The sequence below is a fragment of the Sinocyclocheilus rhinocerous genome, unplaced genomic scaffold, assembly GCF_001515625.1.
Source record: "Sinocyclocheilus rhinocerous isolate Xijiao unplaced genomic scaffold, SAMN03320098_v1.1 scaffold496, whole genome shotgun sequence".
Classification (NCBI taxonomy): domain Eukaryota; kingdom Metazoa; phylum Chordata; class Actinopteri; order Cypriniformes; family Cyprinidae; genus Sinocyclocheilus; species Sinocyclocheilus rhinocerous.
In genome coordinates this window covers 882302-892801 of record NW_015632471.1, presented here as the reverse complement: position 1 = coordinate 892801, position 10500 = coordinate 882302, and the positions used below count along the sequence as shown (strand labels likewise).

General features: G+C 36.0%; 1 protein-coding gene across 1 annotated transcript in view; it reads right to left on the bottom strand.

Annotated features, from left to right (window-relative positions):
• Window positions 1-10176, bottom strand: part of LOC107742505 (ETS-related transcription factor Elf-2-like) — a 27831-nt gene extending 17655 nt beyond the window's left edge. Inside the window, exon 1 of the mRNA XM_016555501.1 lies at window positions 9927-10176. The gene's annotated coding sequence lies outside the window, so the exon portion shown is untranslated. The remainder of the gene's footprint in view (window positions 1-9926) is intronic.
• Window positions 10177-10500: the final 324 nt, after the last annotated feature.

The following is a 10500-nucleotide window of genomic DNA, read 5'->3' as shown; positions in this document are numbered from 1 at the left end:
AAGCTGGTTGGCCAAATAGTCCCTTGAGGGCTAAGACACTTGTTCATTTCCCTAAATTAATGAAATATTAACTGTTATACTTATAACCATGTATACACACTCCATAAAGCCCCTATTTTACAAATAATAATGCAATCAGGAGATGGTGTGATGCAATGAGCGGTTTCCACATTTTTAAACATTTAAAATGAATGAAAACAACGTGCACAGTCATCAAAGACGCGAGTGCGCATACAGTCGTGGAAAACTATGTGTTCGGCAGTTAAAGACACGGCGTGTCTGTGGAGTGCAACAATGGGAACAATGTGCTCAGTAATTAAAGAGGCAGGGCGGCGTTTCTGTTATTTGGTTTGTGACATCCTTACGGGAAACGCCGGCACAAGGCTGCTCACAGTGCTTTGTCACATGTCGCACCAGAACCGTTTTCGGAAACGAAACTTAGAAATTGCTCACGGTTCCGGTTCTTTTCAAAAAACAGAACCGGTTCTGAATAAGAACCGGTTCTCGGTTCCCAACCCTACTCATTATCTATAAACTCTCATGTTGTTCCAAATCTGTATAACATTCTTTTATCAATGAAAAGATTAGGTTTAGCAGAATGTTCTTACCATTCTACAAAAAAGCACCATAAAAGAATGCCAAATGACTAAGGATGAATTACAATTCCAGTCACTGAGAATTATCAGCCTAAAGTGCCATTTCAGGTTTCCAGAAAGAGTAAATGTGAATGGAAATCATTACTTTGGTTAGATATGTTTAAAAAAAAACATGCAATTATGCATAAACTATTCAAGGTATACTGCATACTAACAGTGATAATGATTTTTTTTTCTTCTTTTGTATTACAAAGAGATTTCACATGCATTCTGCTATTTCTCGTTTAAGATTTTTAAAAATGTTAAGAGCTTAAATGTTAGTGAAATAATGCCAACTGAGGAAAAACCAACTGTCAGAGAATAATTTTAAAATTAAATTATCCAAAATATCTGTTTTTGGCCAAGATATTTAAATTCATCACCATATACAACTTGTATGCTATATATAAGTGCCCCAAATGACAGTAGATAATATGCACTTAAACTGTACTATGTACTGTCTAGCACATGACATTTGAATGGCTAGTTTGTGTCAGAATCTGATAGCCTGTTCCCTTCCTCTATGTAATTAAAGCTGTAACAATTAATTGCATGAAGTGTCTAACATTCAACACTTACTTTTTTTTTTTAAAGGGGTGGTTGATTGCGATTTCACTTTTTTTAACGTTAGTTAGTGTGTAATGTAGCTGTTTGAGCATAAACAATATCTGCAAAGTTACAATGCTGAAAGTTCAAAGCAAACGGAGATATCTTTTAAATGTTATGGCAGTTTAATGTCTACAAAAACGGCTGGTAGGGACTATGAGTTACTTCTTGGGTTTGTGACATCAAGGCAAGGCAAGGCCATGTTGCGCTGCTTTAGAGAAGAGGAAGAGTTGTTGCCATGCCGTCAAAACTAGGGGTGCACAAAAAAAAATCTATTCATATATGAATCGTGATTCTGTCTTCTAACGATTCTAATGGATTCACAAGTTTCAAAATCAATGTTCTAAAGCAGCAGTTCTTAATCCTGTTCCTCACGTTCCCCTGCTCCGCACACGCTCTGCATCTCTTTCTCTCTCTCTATCTATCTATCTCTCTCATTCAGATCTTCAGCTCATCAGCTCAGCTCCAACAATGAACTGTATACACTTTGTGTATAGACAGACAGATATATTTCACAAAGTTATGAGAAGCGTTAAACATGGATGCGCACGCGGTTGTCGTGCTGTATTAAAGCTTTAATCAGGATAAAACCGTATATTAAAGGTAAAAAAAATTTAAAAAAATTAAAAAAACTTATTTCCGCTGAACACAATATATTTTTGTTTTTGAGCAACATACAGAATATTAGGAACAGTATAATTTGTTAATTTTTTCTTTGATTTGTATCCTAAAAAGAAAAAAAATCAAGACTGACCTCTTTATTTAACTTTATCTTTATTTAACCTAAATCTGTAATTAGTTATTTAATTTTAATTATATAATTCATATACATATCATTTATTTGATATCATTTCATATCATTTAGTTATATAATTTAATATACATAATTTGATTTAATAATAACCCAATTTGAAGCAAAAACAGAATGTTCTGTTCTGACTAGCTTTGTGAAATTATACTACATGCCTGAACAAAACAAACAGCACAAGCTCTGAATGAGATGCAGATTCACTCTCTGACAGCAGGAGGCGCTGATACAGCGTTTCCTTGGAAATTCATCCCATGCAGCTTCTGTGTTTCCTCTGCATTGCAAAGATGAATTTTGATACTGATATCATTTGTTTGGTAACAGCCCAAATGTCTTTTATTCTAATTGACTGATTAAATGTAAGAATTTGACTCAAAAGATGATGCACACTTTTAGGAAAAAAAGGCTTTATAAAGGTAAAAATGCCCATAAAATATAAAAATCAATTTAAACTTATTGGAACAGAATAATTTCTATCACTGCTGTGAATTGACCAGTACATAGAATATGAAGGATATCAAAAACAAGTTTTACACACACATACACACACACCAGTAGTACGTATAGGGACATTTAAGAGGGTTTATTCTCCAAATAACTCTTTCATGTTGCAGAAAAATGTGTTTAAAAATTGTGTTTGGTCTCTTGTTCTTGTTCCAAGTTACCTTCCTGTCCACTGATTTTTGCCTCTCACAAAAGCCACAAAGCCTTCCAAGAAGACAGTAAAGGCTTATGTCATGCTTGAGCTTTAGTTAGGCAGAAACTTGAAAGTTAAGTTGCACGACATAAATGCAATGTTTAGAGAAAACAAATTAGTTGTTTATTTTAAGAGATCTATCTTATTATCTCATGTATATTTAATATTGCTCTTTAATAAAGAACAATTACTTCTTATCCGATTAATCGATTAATCGGTGGAATAGCACAATGCTGAAAAAGCATTTTCAGAAACAACGTTTGGATTTGAAATCAAAATAATGGCTAAATGTTGTGTTTGTGGTAAACAGCCGCGGATCAGGAGCGGATTGCAAACACATCCTGTGCGAAAGCAAAATGAGTCCGTGCTGCTTCTGCACCGCATACACATACTGTAAATCGCACTGCAGTATACAGCACTGTATACTAGTGACCTTGGTGCAACAAATCTAGTTCAACATCTGAGGCAACGCCACAAAGAGCTCTATGACCAATGCATGGCAAAAAAAAATCCCTGGACACGGGATTTTTTTTTTTCTGCCATATGTCTATTCTAGAGACATTTTGTTACACATTTACTTAGTGATTATTTTGCTTTATGTCTGTTCTAGATACATGGTACAGCTTTTTGATAAAGCTCTAATTGGTTTTCTTTTGGAAATATGTTTCAAATTCACACAATGCATTAATGACTGTAAAGCATGTCTGTGTGTGTCAAAACCGTGATTAAAATCGAAAATCGCAAAATTGATCAAAGAAATTGTGATAGGTTTTTTTTGTCCATATCGCACAGCCCTAGTGAAAAATAATGCGTTAACATTAACACATTATATTGCACCCCATAAACACAATCGAGCCTTAAAAAAAAAAAAGTCAACCACCCCTTTAATAAATAGGTACATCATTTGGGTATTTGAAGTGTGCTTCTTGTTCAAATTATTATTAGTGTAAATTCACTACTTGGACTATGTATACAGCGAACTGAGATGCACCTCAAGTCTTCTGTTGTCATACAGTTTGCTTTGGAACCAAAATTGGAGTTATTTCATATCGTCCCTTCCACTGCAGCTCTCAAATCTCATTCACATTCATGTACACTCAAATAATGGCACGTGTGGTATAACCACTCGCATTGAAAGTTGCATGGGCTACAATTATGGTGCTTTTTTGCACATTTTTGGAGATTGCTTTAATCCGCATTCAAATTTACTGTATTTTCTGTTCATAGTAGAAGGTCAAAATAAATGAGAAATTTTCTGGAAAATGTCTGCATGGCAGCACGGATGTTCGCTATTCCTCTCGTAAGCCGGTCGACAGCGTCGTCATTTGTGCGCGGCGTTCAACTCTGAAGGAAACCGACTGTCTTCAGAAAATTATGGATGTCATTCTTATTTCATCTTGCCTGTTATGCCTGATAAAGCAGCGCCGTTTGTGAGCTCAGCGCTTATTTGATTACAGCCGTTACCTCTATCACTCCCACTCCAACAGCGCCTCCTGTTGGCAGAGAATTAATTTGCATATATATGCCGCCACAAATAGAATGCAAGTGTGTGGGAAACACCGCTTCTGTTATGAATATTATTAAATATTTTAATTTGAATGTCGGATTGAATGAACATCGCTGTTATTAGAGTAGTTAATCGTTAGCATAAGCGTGGCTAACGCTAATATAATGAGCATTAGAATGAAGTTTCTTTATTAACTTTTTAATGCTCCTATAACTTTTATTAGGGTAAAAAAAAAAAAAACAGGAGGACATGATGACACTATTTTTACACACCAGGGGCTTTTAAATGAATTGTGAATCTAAAATATGTGTGTTAGAGAATGTACAAATGGTTAACATTGTTTGTGTCATATCAGTCAGAAAAGCAGTTCTGGGCTTTTTTTTTTAACTTAAGTTGTTATTCTTGGCTGAATAACTCTAGAAGTTTTTAAAAACCCTTTAAAATTAAATATGTACACAGTTTGGATTAAATGAAAGTATAGTCACATTTTTTAATTAGCATGTTTTTGTGTTTTGCTTTGGTACCGAAATTGGTACCGAGAACCGTGGATTTTCACAGGTATTGGTACCGAATACTAAAATGTTGGTACCGTGACAACACTACAACAGACACTAAAATATTGTTAAAGTGCTCTAATAAATTCCCTGCCCAATTGCCACAGCAACGCAATCACAAGGCTGTGCAGAGACATATAGGGGTGTGGCAACAACGTGACACACACACACACACACCCTTCCTCACAGATGCATCTGGAACATGTTATCCTCAAATCACAAAATGACAAGTTTCAACTTCCCCATTAGAGCTTTCTCCATAACCGCTGCTAAAGAACAACTTGTCTTGTATTTTCAGCTCATTAAATAAACAGAAATATATATAGCCTACAATAACTCATCATCACTTTCTGGCTGAATCGCTTCATGAGTGTACTATTACTTGAAGGGTATGTTTCAATTCAGCACAAGCTATGTTATTAGATAGCATCAAGGAAATTCAAGCAGCAATTCATCCGTTTCCAACCTATTGTTCCTGGTACAGCTGTGCAATTCCACATTGTTCCCCTTCCATTCCAAGACGTATTCCAATTCCCTAGGAAACATTCTTGGTCCACTTCAGCCATTGCTTCTTGTCCTTGCAAAATCTTCACATTCCAACAAACTGACTCCACAAAAGACAGCCACCTTCCCCACAGCACCATCAAGGAAACAGTGAGTAAGGACCGAATGAGAGAATTGCACGCAGTCTGCACCGTAGAGTTGTCGCACTCTATTGCTTTCATTTCCTGTTTTGTCATCCACACCTGTTTCTCTACGTCTTTCTTCTTTAATGGCTCTGTATCTTTCCCTTCTCAGTCTTTTTCTATCATGCTCACATCTCAAGGGTGAGGCAGCGTTTGTAAGTTCGACTCAGCATTCTGTGAGGCAGGATCACATGGTCGGAGCTTTCCGAACAGGCATCACATGACCAGGGCACAACGCTGCTTTTGTGTCCTCAACAGACCCTCCAGTGATGCAACGTCCCACCTTTAGAAGCGCACACACGCAACGGACGCCAAAATTCAGCCTCCACCCAACAGCCCTCCAGATGCAGCAAATTATTCCTCAATGAGAATCCACTGGCCTGAGCTTTCTGTCAAAACACGTCACCTAACTGACAAAAACCCACTTCTGTTTTACTAGATTCAGTTCTGTAGCCGCCTTCTCCATTAAAGGGATACTTCACCAAATATATACAGGAAAAATATAGCCATATATATGTCTTTCTTTCATGGAACACAAGGAGGCATTTTAAAGAATCTTTATGCTGCTCTTAACTATAAAATACAAGCATACAGTGACAAAGGACTTTCAAGCTTTACAAAAGTATGACTTGTGCACTATATTCAAAGTTTTCTAAAGCCTTTTTGTGAGCAACACACTGTAGTTGATTTATATCAGAATTATCTTGTTCTCAGCATTATCTAGTTCTTAATGAAAATCGTCATTAAAATACTGAATGATTTTGCTATTATTAAAGAACACAGCATTACCAACCCTCTACGCACACCTTGGCAATATAATCGCCATTGGCTAGTACATTTTTTTGTTTACTCGCCAGACTGATATACTATTTTACACACACACGTTTACTTAGCTATCTAAATGGGGACATTACATAGACTTCGATTGTTTTTATATACAGATAGTTATACACTTTTTAACCTAAACCCACCCCTACCCCTCACAGAAAACATTCTGCATTTTTACAATTTCAAAAGTAAAAAAAAACTTTGTTTACTTTATTTTTATAACAGTTTTACAAATGAGGACATCCACAAATTGAGGTTTTTGCCGATTTTGTCAGGTTTTGCTCACTTTTGGGTACAAATTTGTCCCCAAATTATGGTTAAGGTACACACACACACACACATGATTACACACGTGCCACAATATCGATACAGGGCCAGCTGTATCAATACTCGTATCGTCAAATCTCTGCGACGATACATTGTCGTATCGATATTTTGAACACAGCACTATTATTTAGTCGCCCAGAGTAAGATTTAGTCGCATATGCGAGTGATTTACTCGCAATGTAGAGGGTTGATTACATAGATCAACCATTTAAAATAATGTAAAATATACAGATTGCTAATCTAACATCTCATACTGTAAACTTGTTATTCTGTGACAAATTATTGATCAACAGGGCTCGCAAAATCGCTAGCCCGACGTCCCGGGATTATTGTGTTTTCCAGTCCTAATGAATAATTATCCTAATGAATAATTCACTACTTATTCACTACTTAGCACCATACTATTCTATAAACAAATACTCCATCATCCAACTAGTTTTTTGAGACTTTGGTCATGTTTAGCATGAGAATCCAACTGTGTAAATTAGTCAGAATTCAGATTTTCAATGCATGAAATAGCAACTCTTCATTTAATGTTCACTAAACCTAGCAACAAACTGCTCCTATCGATAATTTTGACCCATACAATGTTTTTTGGCTATTGCTAAAAATATACCCAAGCGACTTAAGACTGGTTTTGTGGTCCAGGGTCACAAATATATATCAGTTTTACTAAAGGTGGCTCCTTTTTATATATAAATAATGAGTCAGTCACACAAAAGTGCAGATGGCAAACAGGGGAAACTGTGCATGAGTCAGTGGGGGTCAAATATTTGAGCCAAACACAGAGCATATGTTGACTGACCTTGTGCAAAATTGGTTCACAAAGCAGACAAATTGTCTTGCATTCAAACGCAGGTATTTGATGACTAAAAATGAAAATGGCAGGTTATGTTCAGGGAATGGTCACATTGCCCCCCACAGTCCACCACAGCAGTGCACAGAATGCTTTGCGGTCATTTGGTCAGGGATGTGTGAGTAAGTGAACAAACTACAGTAATAATACAAAGTATTCACCCCTTGGACTTTTTCATGTTTTACATCACAGTGGGGTCTGATCATCTGATTAATCAAAACATTATAATGTCACCTGACAATAGATAAAATAATAACTTAGATATCCCTTGAAGTACTATAATTATAAATCAGAAGCAATTATTATAAATCAATAATTAAGAAATGGAACAAGCATGGCACAGCTGTATAACAATCTGACCACGCTAATGACAACTCCAAGGGAGCAAAGGCTTTGCATTTAATAATTCCAGTTCCAAAGAGCACTGAACCACACCTTACTTGTTTATCTCGGAGCATCTGAAAAAGCATGGAAACCCAGTTTGATCCAGTTATAATTAAGTCAACATGAAATCCATCCACCATGAAATCATGTGAAAAAAAAATCTATTTTATTTATTTATGAGTTTATTATTCAAGTTGCTTGTTTAATGACAACGTGATTTGTAATTTGCTGTGCCTGCCTATTTGTATTCAAACATCATCCTATGATAAAGTCCAAGTCACTTTAGTGGAGCACTGAGATGTGGACTGCAGGAAAATAAATAAATACAATGCAATGAAAGCATGAACATAAACTCACCCTACTCATGAGGATTCAATCTGCAACCCTGCAACATCTGCATATGGGACTAATCCATCTCACACACACGTGCTTTTACACTCCACCCTCAATGAATTAATCTCTGCTGCCTTTGACCTGTCCATGCATGCGCATTTGTCTCAAAAACTTTTCGCTGCTTTAAGAACATTAATTATCATACTGTGACATGTTGGAGATGTATTTCCTAATGGAGTGAAGAAAGCTATTCAAGGACCTGCACCTTTCACAGACCTTATCGGTTGAAATCAGCAACTGCTGATTAGGCAGATTAAAGTCTGCTGTTGTTGACTTAAGCACTTCCCTCCACTTTCACTAGTCTAAATCAGGGATTTTCAATCTTTTAAATGCCACTAATATCATCATCCTTGTGTGAGCGACATCCATCCAAAAATGTAAAAGGCATTTATATATTTTCTTGTATACAGATTATACTGTGAATACTTTTTTTACAAAACATTAAATATTTTGTTTTTATTAAGTTGCATTGTTACTTTTTACTATTCATTAAAGTACTGTATTTATTCATTTATTTAGGCTACTCATCTATTTTAATTTTTTTATTTACTCATTTATGTTTATATATTTTAATCCAATGCTTATTCGTTTATTTTAATGCAATTTTTTTATTATTTGTACATTATTGTTTTCTATTCGTCACAGTTCTGTATTGATTTATTCATCTATTTACTCATTTATTTTAATCTATTTTTTTAAATAATTCATTCATTTACTTACTCCTTTATTATATAACCTACTGATTTTCAGTATTTATTCATTTTTTTAACACTTCTTCTGTAAACATTTCTATTGACCCCCAGCATCCTTTTGCAGCCCCCTGGTCTAAATGTAAAGATCAGTGGCCTAATAGACTAACATCATGCTTTGCCAAAGGAATTGATCAAACCCTATGAAAAAAGTCTGTGGCATGTTTTCAACACAAAGTAATGCCTTACATATAGGATCTTTTGTGCACTTCGCTGTAACATGCCCTGACATTTACCATGAAAGTGCCTGTAAAATCACTGTTTACACCACTGACTACAACAAAGCCCTGATCCTGCTGTACTCTCTCCAAATAAGTGGGCGTTACAATATAAACACTGAAGGAAATACCACACACCAATGTTATCTCGGTTCCTTAAAAGGAAAACAATCATTTAAAGTATTCCTGTGCTCTTTAAAGAGAAAAAAAAACAGCTTTCTTTGAGCATAAACCATGTGAACAGTGAAGCATCACTGACATTAATGCAATAGTACCAAACCAGCGATGCATTTCAAAGCTAAAATATGATATTCACATGAGAAAGTTTAATTTTTAAACACTTTACTTCCATAAAATCTCGACCTTCATAGGAAAAAGGGAGATATGAACAGCGAATCGTAAATGCTTGTAGTTGTCAACTCTCTGCTAGCATTTAGCTTAGCCAGACAGCAAACACGACACAGATGAGCTCACAACACAACAAATATTGACGCTTCTAAACGTATACACGATAAAACGTGTGTCTACATATTGAAGTTACTTTATACCGTAAAATGAAACTAAAAAGCGCCGTAAAGTGCCTCATTAGCTTCGTTAGACAGAGCTAGGCTAATTTAACCGCATAGTCCCTGCTAATGCTTCTTCGGAGTATGGAATACATAAAAGTAGATTTCTTACCTTGAAAAGCTGATTTTCCAAATGAAACCCACACTCTGTGCTTGTTTGGTTTACACAGACATAAGAAACATTCAGAGTTTGGTGGCTGTGGCGGGTGAGAGTCCGTCACACTGTGGCCGTTAGCGGCTAGGCGCTAACACACCTGATCATCACATACACAGTGAACTACACTGACTGCCGCGAACACAAGACCACTGGTCCAAATCAACTCAGTCCCTTACAATGATCGAGCAGAGAGGACATAGAGGGTTTGTGTCTAAATTTTGCATTAGCATCCTTCTTTCAGTCTCATATTTCTGACAGTACAATATAACATGTTCCACTTTTTCTTCTTGTCCACAAAATTCACACCTTCCCGTATCACGTTTACCCATTTTAAAAAGTGTACTATTTAGTCTTGTGTGTCCAAATCTCATCCTTGATATTACTATCTCATCTCTCCTGTTTTTCCCTGCACTTCTCATCTCTCCCACTTTCCTTTGAATTCTGTAAAACCACCGACCTTTTTTCTCCTTATCCCATTGTTTTTGCCACCTTTCCTTCCGTCTTTTCCTAATAATACTCTTGATTTCAC